Raw genomic sequence first — 20,126 nt, forward strand, 5'->3', positions numbered from 1 at the left:
TAAAGTAAAAGAAAAACAAAAAGCTACATCAAACATAATGCTTGTCACTGTCTTCCTCTGGGCAACCGGAAATAGTCTTATTTCATCTTTTCTTTAACAACTATTTTAATTTATTTGAGCAACATTAAAATTAAAGAGGCACCTGAGATTTCCCTCATTTACAATATGGCAAATAAGTCTTCACATACAATGCACTTGGGACAGCCCAAAATGTAGCCAGAAACTTTGTTTCAGTATGTTCCAGATACCCTAACAAATGTTAACATAAACAGTGCCTGAAAACATGTCAGATCTCTCAATCAGGTCACCTATATAACCCTACTGCCTGCAAGATGGATCAAACTGAAAAGTATATTGAAGGGGTATGTAGCGGGAGGAGTGACTGAATCTGATAACATTGGTCTAAAATCAGAGACTGTGAATGACGGCATGGGTTCTGGATTGCTTTCTGGGATTTTCTGCTGAAGTTTTTGTGAGTAAATGGTGAGGCCACCATCATGACTCAGAATACCAGTGAGGATTAGTAGAGCAGAGTGAGGGTGCATCTACACAGCCCCCTTCGCTCGAATTAAGCTACACAATTTGCACTACGCAAATTGTATAGCTTATTTTGAATGTATTTTGAAATTTCATAATTTCATAATTGAACGTATTTGTTTATTTCATAATTTGGCACTGTCTACACAGCGCCAAATTTCAAAATAATTTGCTATTCCAAAATGCCCCTTAACTCATGGAATGAGGGTTATCAGGACATCAGAATAAGCCGCCTGTTATTTTGAAATAGATCTATTTCAAAATAATGGATACATAAATAAATAATAAATCTATTTCAAAATAATGGATTGCTTCAATAGATGTGGAATAACTATTTTGGGATACTTCCAAAATAGCTCTGCAGTGTAGACATACCCTGAGTGAATAGTGGTAAATAGTGTAAGGAGTTTATACAGTTGTGGAGATACAAACACATTCCTTACTTCTGATTTGCTGGCACCTTGTTTTTGAACCTAAAAAGGAGGAGCTGGTTCTTGCATTTAACACTTTGGAAATTGTTGCTTCTTAAGGCAGTAAACCATGGTATATTTTAGGAGATGAAAGCAAGTGCTTCACTGGGTAACAGTACAATAGCAAATTAAGTTAGCTGCCACAAAAGAATTACCTGGAAAGTGGAGATGATTACTTTGGAAAGAAAGATTTCATAACTATGAGCAGAATTGGCACTAGCCCAAAGAAGGGCAAGTATAAATGTTGGAAACCACAGAAAGATTTAAAAATGGAAAATTACCTACCTGGCAAATCTGTTTGACTTACCCTATGATACACCAGTCAGGTAAAGGAAAATGTGCTAGTACCAGTCAGATCCTCTTCTCTAGTTCTAGCCATTACTATCCTTCAATTGTTAGGCCATTTTGCAGCCTGTGTTGATTCTACTGGGAGAACATGGATTTTAGGTCCTTGGCAATCTAAAGTTCACTTGGAAGGAGTGGGGGAAATTGAAGTAGAAGAAGCTACTTGCAATAGGCCAGACAATGGGGAGCACTGCCTGGGAGGCGAAGTAAAGAGGGGCAGCCTGGTGTAGCAATAAGGGTAGCTGATTGTTCCTGGGATTCTTATGGAACACCTGGCAGAGTTTAATACCTTATTCTTCCAGGGATGAATCATACTGCTGGTGAACCCCCTATAAAAGCACAGTCATGAATCAAACCCATTGTCTAGAGGAATATTTGATCATGTGTTGTGGACTATTCATCAAAAAGAAAAAAGGTGCCGATCAGGAAAGTCATACTGGCCTGTTTGGAGAAGAGGATTATGGTAGTTTCTTGGGGCTCGAAAAACTTTAATGAATAGAAATTCATATAGAACATCATATATAGATTGGAATGTGCATAATGAAAGGTAAGATGGAAATCAAGAATAAAAACTGTGAACAGGCTATACATATTAAAAATAGCCAGGGAACTCTAGAAAAATAATTATATTAAATAGATCAGAAGCAGGGAGCTAGCTAATGTGAACTGCAAGCCCTCTGGAATGCCTAAGGGTGAGGGAGTAATTAAGGGGGAGGCTGAATTAACAGGGAAGTTATATATTCATTTATTTCCCATTAGTCTTTATTCTAGAGAATGGTAGCGACATTCTTAAAATCATAGACATTAGAAATTGAAAATATTTATTAGGGCACACTTTATCTGCCGGCCAATGCAGGATTGTTCCTTGCCATTTATTTACTGGAATTGTGTCCAGTATAGATTAATACATCCTAAACTAATGGGGATTTCACCAATAAACTTGGGAGACTATTTCACAGTCCAATAGATTATACTGGCAAGAAATATTTTTAAACATTCAGCTTCTACTTCCTTTTTCTTAATTTCATTCCATTACAACCTTTTACTTTCCTACAGTGGTTGTCATTAAAACGTCAACATTCACTAGCAGTTACACATGAATATCTGAGAGACTGCACTACTTCTCTGTTGTTGGTAAAGACACCTCAGGGTTGATATTTTAATGGCAATGATTCTGTTTTGCATGGTATTCAACCTTTCAAATGTTTACCATGTATTTTCTTTATCAGCCACCTTATATGTACTTGTAACTTAATCTTTCTTAGTTTCCATCTCTCCAACCTGTTAATGACTTTTCTACCTTGTCCCTGAGCTTTTCCTAACTTCTATTGCAAGGTCACTTTTCACAGGAAATAAGAATTTGGCCTTAACAGACTGGCATTTCAGGAGAAAGCTAATTTGAGAAACATAGTTGTAGTAAATGGCTAGGATTGGGCAATATTCATCCAAGAGTTCTGAATCAAAAGAAGTCTGAAGTAGTGAAGATATTGATGAAAAGATGCAATGTATTCTACCCTGCAACCCCCCATAAAACCCTCACCTTCTTCCTAATGAGTTACCACAAATATAGAAACTATTTTTTAAAAAGGAGCTAAGTGAGATTATAGTTTCACCTTGATCCTGGGCAAACTGCTGAGAGTCTAGTAAGAAGAGAATAATACAGTATTTGGGAAAGTATAAGATGATAGTTTCAAAGTCGCATAACTTTTGCAAAGAAAAATTGTTTTTGTGTGTCTTGCTAGAATTCTTTGAAATAGTTAATAATATAGCAAATAAAGGTGGCATAGTGAACATAAATTATGTGGATTTCTTAGAAATTTTTATGAAGGACCATCATAAGAGAACAGTAAGGAAAATAAATATCCATTGAGAAAGGGACAGATTCTTAACTTGGATTAAAATTGGTTAAAGTGATGGGAAACAAAGATTTACAGTGAATGGTTTCTCCTCCGAGAGAGAGGGGTAGATAATAGTGAGTGTATACACAGGGATCAGCAGTGTTGCTTAATACAATTGTAGAGTCTAAGGCCCAAAGGAACCACCAGGTCACCTTGTCGGACCTCTTCTGTATCACAGGTCACCAGCATCACTCAGCACTTGCACAATAAAACCTACAACCAAATTAAAGATAGAAGAGATCAAGGTGGAAAAATGCTTGAGGTTCCCACAATGGTAAAGACATGATTAAATGAACTATACCCACATAACCATGCCAAGAGACCTGCACCCACACACCACAGAAGAAGGTGACCCCCACCCCAAGCTAACTACAAATCTGAGCTGGGGGAAAACCACATGTACGGTAATCAATTAGATCCTAAAGATGTGAGAAAGAGCCAGCCAGCTAAGCATCAAAGAGGTAGAATGCACAGTACCACCTCAGAGCCCTGGCCCACCTGTCCCAGTGCCCCATTGCTAGCCATGGTCATCCCAAGGAAGAATTTTTTTTAAAAATCCCCAAGTCTGAAGACATTGGGGAGGAAAAATAAATCCCTTCCTGACCTCTGTAGGTGTCTAGCTGAAACCATGAAGCATGATCTTCTAGGAACATAAAACAAACTGGAAGTGAGCCTCAGTACTGCTGTCTCCTACAATCATAAGCAACTTCGTCATACAATTGCACTCAAACTTGTCCAGCTTCCATTAAAACTAATTATGTTGTTTGCCCCCACAACTGCTATTAGGATATTGCACCATAGCCACATCCCTCTGATGGTTAGAAACCTTCTAATTTCCATCCTGAATTTGTTCATGGACAACATATTCAAATTTGTTCCTGAGACAACATTGTTCTTTAGCTGAAATAGTCTTTACCCACCCTGGTATTTACCACCATGATGTATTTGTAAAGAGCCATCATATCCCTATGAAGCCTTTTTTTTGTTAGAATAAACAAGCCAACTCTTTCAGTTTCCTCTTATAAAATAGGCTCTCCATTCCTCTCATTATACTAGTACAGGTTGGACCTCCCAAAACTGGGAGTCACTCTTCAGGCAATATTTGTGTTGCAGCAGGACCATGGGTGTTCCTAGACCAGGAAGCCCTGGCTGGGAGCGCCAGTGGCAAGAGGGCTGGAGGCTCAGAGTCCAGTAGCACAGCAGGGGCTATGGCAGCCCCAGTAGTAGGGCTGGAACATGGCAGTCACAGCAGCTGCAGTAGCAGGGCCGGGGCCAGAGATGTGGCAGCTGTGGCAGCCCCGATAGCTGGGCTGGGGCTGGAGATGTGGCAGCTGCGATAGCCCTGATAGCAGGGCCTGAGTTGGAGATGCAGCAGCTGCAGTAGCCCCGGTAGCAGAGTCAGAGCCAGGGACACGGCACCCTGATAACAGTGTTGGGGCTGATGCAGTCTTCACTGCCAGGCCACAGCAGCCCAGCGGGGACTGGGGCGGGGAGGGCAGCTTTGGTCAGCAGTGTGGAGGGAAGGTAGTTTGGGGAACCAAGTAGCTGGGTAGCTCCTCTGGTCCAGCAAATTCCCTTGTTTGGGACTGGTCAGGTCCTGAGGGTACCAGACCAGAAAGGTCTAAACTGTAGCTCCTCTCTGCTCCTTTTCCAATGTGAATTCATCTTTCTAGAACATGGTTGGACATAATTGTATGCAGTATGCCAAATGAGGTCTTACCAGTGCCTTGTACAATGTCATTAATACATCTCTCTCTCTCTCTGTTGGAAATCACTTGCCTGGTGTGTCCTATGATCACATTGCTTTTTTCATAGCCGCATCCCATTGGCGTCTCATAGTCATCTTGTGATTAATCCCCACACCTAGATCTCATTCCTCTGTTGCTTTCAAATGATGAGGTTTCCCCCTGCTTGTAACTAATTATTAATTATTATTATTGTTGTTAGACCCTAAGTTCATGATCTTACATTCTATACTGTTGAATTTTATTCCATTTCTATCAATCTAGTCTTCATGGTTCTCATAGATCTTCCCCTGTAATAGTCCTCGTTTTTATTGACAATGCCCCCCAGTTTGAATATCCTTATCAGTTTTAAGATTTGAAGGAGGAAGCTGATGGTGAGTTGATGAAGTTGGCTAATGATAGTAAGTTGATTTAGCTGCTTATAAATATAGGTTCTGACCTTGCAATTTGCTTTGCATGGATGGTCTCCTATTCCTTTGTGGACCCCTATTGAATTCATCTTTCTAGAACATGGTTGGACCATGGCCACATATTTTAGGAAACTCCAGGTGGATTTAAATAAGTTGGAGAAGTTTGGCAGAGAATATAAATTGAGAAAATGGAAGGAAAATAGAATTACATTCCAAATTTCTTCTGTGCATTGCTGGGGTCATGAATTAGAAAAATGTTTGATGATAAAGACTGAGGGGACATCATGGATACCTTGCTGAAAATGTCTGCCTAGTGCACAACAGCAGATCTAAACAAGCACCAAAACCCAAAAGAAACACATAACAAAATAAAACAAAACACTCTCTCCACTCCCAGAACAACAGACTGGATAGTAAACAGCAAAATAAGACAGAAAATATTATCACGATCTTATGTCAAACAAAGCCAGGTCATCAGTACTAAGTGTGCAACCAGTTGTGGATGCCTGACTTATGAGAAACAGGGCAGAAGTAGAAAAGATCAACTGAAATGGAAAAAAACATGGCAGGTCTTACTTGTGAGGTCGCACTACAAAAACAAGCAATGAGGGTCTGAGTCAAAGCTCATTGATGTTAAGCTCTAATAGATTTAGATCAAGTTCTTAGTCTGCAAAAGAAAAAAGTTGGTGAATACTTCAGTGGGGCATGGAAAATGTGAAGGGCACATTTTGCTCAGTCCCATAATGCAATGACAGACAGACGCTTTACAATGTAAAAGGACAGCACAGTCACAGCATTTGTACCTGTAACTAGGGTAACTCTTGTAACTCTTTTAACTGAGTAGTGTTACACATATACAGCTATATAACTAAAAGCAAAGTTTGGCACATTAATTAGCATCACAATAGGCAGGTATCAGTTTGTCTTCAGGGGTCAGGAAGAAAATATTTCCTACCTCACTGTATAATCACAGCTGGTCAGTAGCGGATTATCTCATTTTCTATTTTCACAAGGACCTCAGTAGCTCTCTCTGGAGGCAGAGTCTCAGACTAGACAGGCCAATGGCTTGCTCCACTATAGCAACTCTTACACTAATGTACCTACAGTACTTACAATAACATTTGAGAAAATATGATGATCTCCTGTGTTCACCAGATTTAACTTAGCCATCCATCTATCTGTTTCCCTCTGCTTTTCCAGCTTGTTGAGTATCTGATGCCAGTCACCAAAAACATCATTATTATGATCCAGTGTAATTTCCCAGTACCTGGATTTTATTTAAAAAAAAATCTTATATGTGGCATCAAATATTTGCGATTCTCCTAACAAGGTACACATCTCCATGAATACACTTGTGTAATGAAGTGAACACGTGTACTGACAAGCCACAACAAATAAACCTCTCCCCCAACATTTTGCTATTCTCTCAAATAATGTGTGTATATCAAGGACACAGAATACAAAGCTGATTTAACAGCAATCACATTTTGAGTGGAATTCACTTGAATGTAATACCTTCTCCCTCTAAGGTTCTGAACGTGGTATCTTAAAGAAGATCATACAAATTACTCATTCTGGGAACAAAGGCCCTTTTTGAAAGCTGTCAGCTTACTGACAGTTATGATGAGCATTTACTTCAAACTTGTAAAACATATTAATCAACCTTGTTCATATAGCTGCAGTCCAAAGAGGGTTACCATTTCTTTCTGAGAAATGTTTTACATAAGTGAAGAACTATGACTACCTATATGCCTGAATGCAAACCACTATATATGCTGTTCATGTATTCATAATGAATAAATACTATTCTACACAAGCCTTAAGTAAGATTGAAGCAGTGTTTGGGAATCTGTTTATTACGAGACTATTTGCAAAAGACCTATGCACCATTAATTGAACCTTGAAAAACATTTGAAAATATGGGTTGCATTTGCAAACTTCAATGTATGACATGGAGAGCTGGCAGGCTGCCTGGTTTCTACTTAAAGGATTGTCATTCTGGGAAAAATAAATTTCTCTAACTAGACAAAAGTCAATGTTTTCATGTTTTACTGCAATCAAACTGATATGGCTGACAATTTAATGTCTCAACACTTAAAATATCTGTGGATAATCAGTTACCTCAATCAATCATAACCACAAGATTCCTCTATTTTCAAAGTCTGTATACATATGACTAAAATATTTAATAATTTCGTGAGAAACCTCCTTAACACTAATATTTCATGATTTATCTGGAGCCAGGAAGATATTTTGTGTGAGTGCCTGCATTTGGAAATTGTTTAAAACCCCCCAACCCTGCATGCAATCAGATTTTTGAAACCTTTGTTTTAATGTCCTGTTTTATTTAATTTTATGTATATTTTATAGTCTGCTTGCCTGTCAAAAGATGTGGGAATGTGCAGGCATTCCAGCTGAAGGTATCATTATGAGTGAGAAAATGCTCAAGGCTTTTTCAAAGTGGGTGCTGAAACACACGTTTCCCTTTTCTGACTCCAGGGATGCTAATAGCTGCCCCAGCAGACAGGTATTGAGAGGTCAAAGGCTACGAGTGCTGTGGACCCTCAGGATTTGACTGCAAGTGCAGTAGATGGTCTGTTTCTCAAAATGAATAATAAAAATAGTAATAATTATGGAAAGAAGAGGAAACTGACAAGAAAATGAAAAGAAACCTGCAAGAAGAGAATTCTGGGTAGCACAACACTTGGCAGACCTGATTTTAATATCTGACAGGTTGAGTTCACTAATCTTTGCTATTGATATTGACGTGAAACTTCATACAGTTTTAGAGAGTATATCTATTAAGACATTCAGCAGTGTTCCTACAACATGGGAACAAGTTAGCTAGCACCTATCATTCTTCCTTCATGATAAAAATTGATCTGAAGTCTTTTAAACACCTAACAGATAATTACTCTGCACACTCAAAGCTATATCTTTGTCACATTTCCGTATTAAAAAAAAAAAGAAAGCCCAAAACCCAAACAAACCCAACAACACTTTTTCCCTCTTTTGTTTCTTTGATTACTTGGATCTCTGTAATCAAACTAAGCTTAGTTTCAAGACCCTTGGGGCAGTATCCCTTAGTTCCCTGTCAAACTGCATTGCAAAACAATCAATCTTGCTCTTGCACTTGGTGGAAGTGCCACGACATGAAGAGTGCAATGCTTTGCACTTGCCGTGAAGCCTTGGTGACAAAAGTTTTTATAAAAAGCTGACTGTATTTAGGGTTATGAATATGCAATGACTCTCATTAGTATTGAAGCACAGGAACAGGGGCTGACATCCCCCGCCACTTTGAGCTGCTGCAGAATTGTCTAATGAATTGTCTTGCTCTTTCACTCACATAGTCTTTTCTGTTGTGGCTCCCAGTTCCAAGGGGAGTTGCCCAGTTTGAGGATACTATTGACTGCAGAAATTAATTGCTAAAAACTGCACTTGATTTTGTCCAACTATGTTGAGACAGTGTTTAAATTGCTGAAACAGGAGACCATTAAACTCTACATGAGATAAAATTATCATGACTTAGAGAACCTATAAGCTTATATAAAATATGCTCATACATATACATGCAGTAACATAATTTGTACATGTATATATCAGAATATATGAGATACATTTGATAAAACCAAGTCATAGAAATTTGACCTGTCACTGATTTGTCTATTCTTTTTCTGAATAGAATAAACAGGGGTGAAAAAAAATTCCCAAAATGAAAGTTTTCCTCCCTCTCTCTCTCCCTCATATACAGTCCTTTATGAATACTTTACTGATAAGGAGGTTTCTAGCAACTCATTCAGGTATCTGGTCTGATGTATAGAAGATAAGAAAGCTTTTAGAAACAAGGAAGCATCTATCTATCTATCAGTCCTTTGGGCTCCTAATGGAGCATAGGGCCTTCACAGTCATTCTTCATCTCTTGTGATCCTTAGCGATAGTCTTGATTTGATCCCATGTTAAGCCAGCTGCTTTTACTTCGTCCAGGCAGCTTCCGTCGCCATGTTTGTTTGGGACGTCCCTTTTTCCTTTTTGCCTTTGGATTCCATTCTAACACTTGTCTTGTGATGCATTCCTCACAGTCCTTATGCAGAATGTGGCTTGCCCATCGCCATTTTATTTTCTTAATCTGGACCTCCATTGGTTTCTGATTTGTTTTGGTCCACAAGGTTTTGTTTGGCACTCTATCGTACCAATTTAGCTGGAGAATGTGTCTAAGGCATTTATTGACAAATGTCTGAATTCTCTTAGTGTTGCTCTGGACAACGTGCCACGCCGCCGAGCCATACAACAGCACTGATTTCACATTGGAAGTGAAAATACATAGTTTGGTTCTTGTTGAAATGGCTTTTGTACCCGAGATTGGTCGTATCATGGCAAAAGCTTGTTGCGCCTTTCTTATTCTTGTACTGGTGCCCTCTTCAGTTCCCCCATTCTTGCTGATAACACTCCTCAAGTATACAAACTGATCTACCTCTTGCGCTGCTTTTTCTTCAATTGTAAGTTCACCTTCCTGTCTGTTGTTAATGTGCATCAACTTGGTCTTCTCTTGACTAATCTTGAGGTAGCATGACCCTCCCCAATTGGTTAATTGAAGTATTTTATCCCCTCACTGAAAAGCGTGTTTGTGGCTCTCTGCAGATTGTGAAGGATGTAGTGAATTGAAACAAATAATATATTCTAGGAGCTATAAGTACCTGTCTGAAAGATCTGCATGTACAGCAAAGAATAAAGAATTTGAAGTTCTCTCAGGAAGATGCTAGCCCTGCATGCATCTGAGTACATTTAATTTGTAATGGAAATGGTCCCATTGCAAGGAGGAGGATCTGTTTTCTTTTTACTACAGTTTCTGGCAACACTAGTATTATAAGAGCTTGGCTTACCTCTTGACCCATCCCATCATCGGAAAAAAATAAACACTGAGAACATATATGCTTGCTAGGAGCATCAAAAATGAGTGCAGCTTAAAATAAATGCAGCTCTGACAAAAGTGGCTCAAGTATCATACATCAAACACTTGTTACCTCTCTTGGCCTTAGTGATTGCACATGACTAAGAACAAGTCAATGATAAAATCTGAAGAAAGATGAAACCAATCTAGGCCTTTTTAAAGACCATCAATCATTCTGTGCAGCTGTGATATTATTAGTTCAAGTAAGCCTTGTTCTCCCATTTTATGGACATTATAAACCTCCTATCCCTAGACCAATACTATCATGGGAAATCATTTTTATGGGGCACATCTTAGTGGGGTCCAATCAGAACTACTCACATAACAAGCTACTGAATTATTCAACATTCTCCCTAAATTTGCATTCTTGCTATATTTTGCTGTCAGGACATGCTTTTTTACAATTTTTATTGAGAAGACAACTGTGCACAGGAATTAAAGTATTCTTAACATCTTTGAATTGCCATTTGTTCCTTTGGACTCAGACAGTATATAACTTACTACAGAAGAATATGCAGGTAACCCTCCTCCTCCCAAAAGCTTAGTACTACACTTTCAACTCTTTCAGCTCAAAAAATATCAAAACAGCAGGACAGCAAAAGTGAAACGATTGTTTTCAAATATAAGATTTTCAACTTTACTGAGCAAATACTATCCAGCAAGTCTCATAGCTGTTGCTATGAATACATGGATCACATTGTATATGAAAATATTTCCGTTTTAATTGCAAATCTGTGGGGAGATGATTTGGGGTCTGTAATTAGCACATAAATTCCAGACTTTTGTGACTGCTGTGAAAACACACATTATTTATGGAATGATTATCTAAATATAAATTCTGCACTTTGTGCTTTCAGCTAATACTATCAAATCTGATTTAATAAAGTGAAAAAATTGCCCTTCTTATGCATTTATATTTACATCATCAGGATTCATTTCTGCTCACTTCCACTCCCCTCTCCACCTGCAACACACTCCAGAGCATCACTTAGCATTGGGTACACCTTTGGGAGGTTTGTTTATAAACATAAATCCTGGAAACTGAATTTGTTTGAAATGAAGGCTCAGAATATGCAGATGGCAATAAATTGTGTGTTTATGTGAGCTCTCCCTTCCCCTCTTTCATCTAATGCTGCACTATATCTAATCCACACAGGCGGAATAGAAGGGAACCTAACAGAGCAGGTTTTGACCTACTGCATAGTTATCTGGTCATGGCTATAGAAGGAATTACATGTTTTTTCCCCCACTAAGTTGCAGGCCCAGCCATTCCTAGCCCTCAGCAGCACAGATCCTGTGACTGCATAAAACATGCTGCTCACAAGTAAAATTTTCATCTCCCTCCATATAGGACTTCCTCCTAAAGGCCCGATCTGATATACTTTCAAAATTCTGGGACTTGTGACTCAAAACAGGGATTGTTCCTAGATACAACGAAGTCTTGGCCTCTCACTCATTCTAGAGTTGAAAAAAGTTGGATACACAAATATATAGGAAGGGGACCAGCAGAACAATGGGGCTGTGTCTAGACTACACCTCTCTGTCGACAGAGAGATGTAGATTAGGCACATCAAAATTGCTAATGAATCAGGGATTTAACTATCCCGTGCTCCATTAGCATAAACATGGCAACCACTTTTTTTCCGAAACGGAGCTTTTTTTTTTTTTTTTTAAAAAAAAACAAAAATGGTAGTCTAGACACATATCTGTTGAAAATAAACCCTTTTTTGACAGCTCCTGTAAACCTTATTTTTTGAGGAATACAGGATCTGTCAAAAAAGGGTTTATTTTTGACAGATCTGCGTCTAGACTGCCATTTTTTTTAAAAAAGCTCCTTTTCGAAAAAAACGGTGGCCATGTTTATGCTAATGAAGCATGGGATATTTAAATCCCTGCTTCATTAGCAATTTTGACATGCTTGATTTGCATCCCTCTGTCGACAGAGGGATGCAGTCTAGACATAGCCAGGGAGGGCTAGCCAGGCAGAGGGAGAAGAGCATTCCCCTTGTTTTGGGCTTGCTAGTGAGGGGGTGCTACCCTCAATAAAACTACTCACTTGTGTAAAGTTAAGCACGTTTGCCCTTCTGTCCATATTTTAAAATAACAAATCTGTAGTGCAAAACACAAGAAGATTACAACAATGAACAGAGTGTATTAACACAATAATAATCTGTAATGAAAGATGACCCAGTTAAAACTTTACATTTTGCCCTCTTCAGAGTCCCTCTTCTGATGATTTTTTTGGACCTGATAGTTAAGGTATATATTTGAACTAAAAGTTTTCTCCCTTTGCTCTCTGCCTACCAGCTATAAAACTCCTAGGACAGCCCTTTTTATCAGGTGCAGTTAACAGGAACATTTTATAACAATAATAATAATAAAATCCAACCTCTCCCAATGCTTTGTCCAAATTGGCTGGCTTCTCTTTGTGCAGATCATGACCCAGGGACTGGACCAAACCAAAGCAATGCTTGTTGAGAGCGTTGCTCCTTACTGGATCAGCGTGAAGGAGGCAGGTGAGCTAGATGCCAATATAATGGGCGAAATGTGCAGGTCACTCTCAGTTTTTCATGTTAGACTACAAGGGTTTGTCTGCCACAGTTCAAATCTTTGGCAAACAGCTGGCTATAGCTCTGGGAATGATACTCTCCCTTTTGTCTCTCTGATCTTCAGTGATAGAGCAAGGCAGAATATATGCAAGTACATACCTCACAGCCCTGCAGTCAGTTTTGAATTTAGATTTGAATTGTGATATCAATGTCATGGTGCACATGCTTTGAGAAAGTAGTTACAAAGAATAATTGAGAGATTCAGTGTGAAGCCACCGAAAGCTGTAATTTAAAGTTCCAGATGCCTCAGTACTACTATCACCATTAAAATTTAAAGTGACAGAAGCCCAATTATGTATGGTTATTTTCTTAAATAAAATCATATTTCTATCCTATGTGAACGATTCATTTCTGTCTACCCATCGCTGTCACATAAACCGATCTTTGCAGCCTGTGGTGTCACAAGCGATGGTTAGCCTTATTCTTGTAACAATGAGAGAATCAACAGGGAAGCAAAGCCGGGAGCCTCTTTGGAGTCAGCAGAGGAGAGACTGATTTGCATGATAATCAGCAATGGATCCTCTCCCATGCCAGTCTTCACACATAGCAAAGAGACACACAACTTTAACAGCAACTAGACAAAGATGATGCAGGAGCTTCAGCACTAGTTCTAGGAAAGGAGCAAATAATACCAAAGATTGTGGCTTAATGAAATAACAGACAAAGCACAGTGAAGAGCCTGAGGATCTTTCTGGTGTTAGTTTTTGTCTACCCTTTTAAAGAACACCTGCTTCTTTTGCAATAGTCTTTTTTAAGAGCAAAAATGTTCTTTTTTTTTTTTTTGTGCAAAGTTGCAAAAAAAGGGTTCATCTGAGCTGTTTGGCTGATGCCAGGTTCAGTGAGAAGGTTCTGGAATTATCCAGTGTATAAGAGTGCTTTAAAATGTCAGCTAAGCAGGCAGGCAGAGGCCTCATCTATGTGAAACTGTGCTGCCAACTCTCACAATTTTGTCACCCGTCTCACAATATTTGGTGGGTTTTTTAGAGCTTGTAATGATGTGTTTCAATGAGAATCTCAGCTTTTATTTTAAAAAAGGCAGATAGCCCTCAGGATTATAGAGGAAAGGTTGAAAATGTGAACTCTAAAGGTTCAAAGAACTAGAAAGCAAAAAGAACCCATCATGTGGTATTTGGGAAAAAAATCTCATGATTTTTAAGCCTTTTCAAAAATTTAGTGTCCGGTTGGGATTGGCAGTAGCGGTATTAGAGCGCCATTGAGCAGGAGGAGTGCCTGAAGTCCCTCTTGTGAAACTTGATTGTGTGATAATGCAAATCCTGTGGCCTCACTCTTGTCCTTCCCACATAACAATTCTTTGTGCCTGCCTGTGTGGTGACCTCTTCCACAGTGAACTGGGAACATGCAAGTGTATTTGTGTTGCTGCTTAACATATGGTTGTCCATACAGACTAATGATGGGTGTAAGTCAAGGGTAGGCAAATATTTTGGTCTGAGGGCCACATCTAGATACAGAAATTTTATGGAGGCCCATGAATGCAGATTTACCAAGGTGGGGGATGGGAACTCTATGGGGTGTGGTATGGGGAGGCTCCATAAAGGACATTACCAAATGGGGGAGGAGGACTCTCTAGGGTTTGGTGATGCAAAGACTCTGCCAGGGCAGTTTCGAGGCTTTGTCTTGAGGGTGGTCCCATAGAAACTGGGTGGTCTGGCTCCAGTAACTGGCTGAAGAATCAGGAGTGCTAAGGGGACTGGGATTGATCTTGATGTGCTATTCAGGAGCAGGGTAGAGATTGGGTAGGGAAGCCTGGGCCTCCCCAAACACCAGGTGTGGCCTGGACCCTACCATCTATCCAACCCTCAGTCCTGTCCCGGTACCCTTGCCCTCATCCAACTACCATTGCTCCTCCCTCCACCACAGACCTAGAGCATTGGGCTGGTGGTGCAGTGAGCGTATTGTCCAAGTGCAGGAGGCAAGGGAAGTAGGCAGAAGAGGAAGGGCCAGGATCACTAGCTGCCCCTGCTCATTGCACTGTCTGGGAGGTGAGCTGATTCCTCCTGGCAAAGATATCCCAACCCCGCTCCTTGGCATGAGCTTGGGGGCTGAATGGTTTGAGGGACTGGATGTGGCCAATAGGGTGTAGTTTGCCCCCTTCTTGTTTAAGTGGTGTAGCATGCCTTGTAGTTCCTGGGGAATTTTATTATTGAAAAGACATTTATCTTTTAAATAAAAAAAAAATTACACCTAAGTAGTTACAAACTCACAATGCTGACTGATGGGCTAAGCCACACTGCCATACTACTCTGGACTGCTCTTTCCATTGATTTAATTTTGTGGTACAGTAGGGTAAACCATAGCTCATATATCTGTATGGTCAGGGTAGATATTGACCAGTCTGTGTATAATCTATTAAATAGGGCAAAATTTGGTTCTTGTTCACACTGGTGTATGTCTGGAATAACTCTATTAGCTTCGGGCGAATTACTCAGGATTTACATCAGTATCAGTGAGGGCAGAATTCAGCTTGTGGGCTACAGAGAGACAGTCTATACATGTACTGAACTGCATCTGCAATTGACATGCCCATAGTCCTAACCAAAGAAAATACATAATCATTTACATCACTGAGATTGGCTCTCTTCTATTTTATTACCAATATAAATGTACCACAAGTCCAGGCACAGAATAGTGAATCTGATGTTTGCATGTGAGACTATTGACATGCAAAGGACCTGGACAGTCACTGAGACATATCCAGGAGGAATATATGGGATATACAACTGCACACTGGGCAACAAGAGGTTAAGGAGTGTACCTGGGTTCAATCTGCCCCACCAGACCACACTTGTAAGGTACGCACAGGCTGAAGGAAGAGCTTAAAAGGGAAGCTGAGCAGTTCTCTTGCTGATAGACAAGTGAACAGACTTTCAGTTCTGGAGAAAAGGGATGACAGAAAGAAGGGGCTCTCCAATTGACCACTGCCCAAAGGCCCCTCCCAGAAGGAAAGGAAGGGCAGATTTTGGCTCTCTCGCTTCAATCCCTTTGTGTGTGTTAATTCCCCTTTCTTTTTTGTTCACAGACTACCAGAGAGTTTGTAGGGATAAGTCCCAAGAAGAGGCAAGTCATTCCAGAGGGTACTGCCCAGCAGGCAAGAGTTGTTATGACATGCCTGCCCACAAGGAAGTACCAGTGGTTAGTCAATCAGTTCACAAAACCCTGCGGAATCAATTACTTCTCTTTACAAGTAATATCAGCATATTAAGTCATGTCTCTGAAAAGCAGCTGTATTCATGATCATGGCATATTTTTCTTGCCTTCACAATGCTACTAAGCAGGAGAATGTGAGTATCCTTCAATACTTGTGGTCACCTTCAGCTAAAAGAGTTGTATTTATAATCTCCTGTGTCACAAAATGGAAATGACTGGAAGACAGAGCAGAGAAATCCCTCAAACTAAACTATACAGAGAGTTCATTTGAAAGCACCTACAGGGAAGCAGGAATAGTCAGAGCAGAGCACAGAAATACATCCCTGAAGAGTGACAGAATAAACCACATATTTAATAATGAGGAATCTCTGCATTACAAAACAAAGCTTCAGAGCAGACTATGGACATTGTACTGTGATGCATTGGATCATTTTACTGTCTACCATTAAAAGCAGAAAAAAACATCTGGGAACCTTCAATTATAAAAAGTAGGCTTATTATTGGCAATAGATTTCTGGAATCCTGTCAGTTGTCTACAACTAAATTGGATAATATGTGAGGAATCCATAAGGATTCAGTGATATGAATTCTCAGTGTTTTTCAAAATGTATTTATGTATTTGTAATACTGTAGCATCCAGGACCCAAGTGATGGGCCAGAATCTCATTGTGCAAAGTGCTATACAAACACAGAATAAAAAGATGATCCCTGCCCCAAAGAACTTACAATTTAAGTAGCTAAGAGTAAGCTACAGCAGAGCTAAATATAAATATTAGCAACACAAGTGGGCTATTTTGGTACAATACATCTCTTGTCTTACTCCACTGATTTTGGTGGCATTTCATTGTGGCTGAAGTTGGTCCTGTGGGCCAAATTGATCTCCCATCCTGCCACCCCAGGAAAGACATTTATGGGAGGGCTGAGAGAGGCAGGAAAACTCTGTCAGGTTTCCCTGGCAGCTCCCTGACAGACTTTCCTTCAAGGGGCAATTGTTTTCAGGAAGTAAGGCCTCCCCACCCTATTGATTTTAAGCTATATGCAGGGAACAATGTGGGTGGATGAATATAGATTGCACCTGCTTCTGTCCTGCTCTGTTGGACCTGCCTCTCCTTTGGCAGCAAAAACTGTTTTCCTGTTGACTGGATCCTGCTGCAACTATTAAGTAGCAACTATGGAGAGGAACCACCAAGACCTAGCACAGCTCCAAACTGTATTAATTCTTGGCTGGACTCTTATATGGCCGATAGGCTGCAGTGCTAGGGGAAGTAGCTTGCCCCCTGCCTCACAACTCTATGCATCTCTGACCGCATGGAAAATTGGTACTCCCAAGGGAAAGGTGATGGTGCAGATGCAGGCACAGCCCTTCTCATTCTCTATATAAAGGGACAAAGCAATGATCCACAGCTAGATTAAAAAGTCAGTTTTTCTGTTATGTACCATAGGCATTTCTTATCTCTTTTAATTTTTAATACACATGTTCCTTTTAAGGTACCAGGAGAAATATGAGTTTAATGTGTGCTCAGAGGGCCATGCAATGCCAGCATAATTGACTCACAACCATCACTTGTCAGATATTTTTTTCTTTCCACTCTCCCAAGGAGTCTGTAGAAGCTTTTAATAGAAACAGAGCATATAAGAATGTATGTATTTGATACAGAGCTTACAATCTTGCCGTCAATATTGAAATTGGATTTGAATTATTATGTAAGTAATTGCCAATAAGAAAACAGGAGTAAGGGAGCTGTGGAAAGGTACAGAGTACCTACAGGTTAAAAATGAAAGAAAATTGTTTAATCGAGGTCAAAGGCCTTAATTTTTAACTATTATTATATGAAGAGACTGAAGCCACTTCCCCACCCACCCCGTGTCTTTACATAAAATCTATGATTTTGTCATATATAGAAGTTTTGTGCGTGCACACACACGCGCACGCGCGCGCGCACACACACACACACACACACACACACACACACACACACACTGACTGAACCTTTGAACTGGTGATCAGATATTTCCACTCTTCTTTAAGCACTTTGCATTTAATTCACTGTTTTACTAATCTTACTTTTATCTTCCCTACCTCCTCTTGTGCTAGATTATTTTATGTGGAGTAAACAATGAAAAGTACCGTAATGTCCTGAGCAGTCAGTAAAACCTGTCCTCCCCTTAATGACAGGTTTGGTAGTCTGTCAAAACCCATAATCTGAACTGATCAGATTGAATTACTTCAACAACTGATGAACTGGAGCTACTCAAGTGGTGAAATAAAAGAAGCCACATACTTCTATTTTCCAAGAAGAGAAGGCTGTGTTTCACAGAAGTCTCTCATCTAGGTTCCAGAAACAGAACTTCCTAAAATGAGAAACATAATATTTATTATATTCAACCTAATTTACTACAAAGAAGGAAGATTCACAATCCTGTTTTAAATTCAGACAAGACTGCCCCTCTTTCAAAACACTGAAGCATGCCTGGATGTATTAACAACAAGGAACAAATTGGGAGAAGAAAAGTGAATTTGCCCTATCCAAGAATAGCCAACAAAGACGTGCTACAACAAGTCCCACTCCAGCTTTACACTTCTGCTAAAATTATCCATAATTAAAGAGTTAATATTTAAAATATAAGTAAATTTCAGAGTGAACACAATAAGACAAATCCGGTCTGGTCACAACACTCAACTTTTGTTTTTGCATGTCTAGCGTCAGTGAAACAGGCTTACAGAGTTGCTGTTTGCAAAGGTGACTTCAGAGCCATTGCCTTGATTCTGTATATACACAGGGAAAAGAGTAACTCTAAGAACATGAGTATACTGGAGCAAATTCATTGACTACACTAGAGTTATTCCTCATTTATACTACTGTAAATGAGAAGGACCAGGCTCAGAGTGTTGGTTAAAGATTGTAATCTTGACTTTTGGGTTCTCTTACCAGGTATGCCAATGATTCGTCTTGTGTTTTTTTCTCGTCTCACTTTAATTATCTGCTTCAGTTTACCCATCCAAAAATGAATAAAATACTCTCCTACCTCACAGGGGAGTTAGGAGGCTAAATTTATGTTTGCAAATTATTTTGAGATCCTCACATGAAAGAGTCTAGAGCAGGGGTGAACAATAAGCCAGACACAGGTCATCAGGGTTAGTCCCTGTGGGCTGCCACCACTTTATTTACCTGTGCTTCCACAGGTATGGCTGCATGAAGCTCTCATTGGCTGTGGATCACGTTGTCCAGCCAATGGGAGCTGCAGGAAGCAGTGAGGACTGGAACACTGTTTCCTACAGCTCCCATTGGCCAAGAACAGTGATCCACATCCAATGGGAGCTTCAAGTGGCCATACCTAAGGAGGTGCAGGTAAATAAAGTGGCAGTAGCCCACCATGGGCTAACTCTGGTGAACCGTGTCTGACCTGTAGGCTGGTTATTTGCCCACCACTGGACAAGAGAAATTCAAAGTATTATTGGAGAAGAGCAGACACACACACACACACACACACACACACACTCACTTACAATACCATTTTTTTGACATTGAAAGACCTTAATCAAAATCTTAAGATGTTATTTCTACAGAGATAAAGAAGGATGAGGACCTTAGAACAATTGTAGTTGAGATACAGGAAAATGTTGTCTAGTCAAGGCAGCTCATTAGCAGTCCAAGCAGTCCCAGAATCAGCACCCAGAGTAACTCTCCATTATCACCTACTCAACTGACTGTAAGACAATTAGAAGGCTGCTTCTGGTAGCAGGATTAATATTTCCCCATAGTTTGGCTCCTGTGTTTTATGTTGATGGTTATTAAAAGTAAAAGCAAGCAAGGTTTCAAAATTGTGTTTGTATTCCCTAACCAAGCTGTTTGTGATTTGTTTGGTTTGGGCTTTCTTCCCCTCCTTTTTCCTTTACCAGACAGATAGAAAAAACAGACTTACTGAGGCTGTGTCTAAACTACATCCCTTTTCTTGAAAAAAGGATGTAAATTAGACAATTCAAAATTGCAAATAAAG

The 20,126-nt window shown here is 39.8% G+C and overlaps 1 long non-coding RNA gene across 1 annotated transcript in view; it reads left to right on the plus strand.

Annotated features, from left to right (window-relative positions):
• Positions 1-19,342, plus strand: part of LOC149524169 (uncharacterized) — a 100,335-nt gene extending 80,993 nt beyond the window's left edge. Inside the window, exon 6 of the long non-coding RNA XR_016349911.1 lies at positions 16,000-19,342. This is a non-coding gene — a long non-coding RNA (uncharacterized LOC149524169). The remainder of the gene's footprint in view (positions 1-15,999) is intronic.
• The last annotated feature ends 784 nt before the right edge of the window (positions 19,343-20,126 follow it).

This window comes from Pelodiscus sinensis, chromosome 6 (assembly GCF_052426305.1).
Source record: "Pelodiscus sinensis isolate ZL-2025 chromosome 6, ASM5242630v1, whole genome shotgun sequence".
NCBI lineage: Eukaryota > Metazoa > Chordata > Testudines > Trionychidae > Pelodiscus > Pelodiscus sinensis.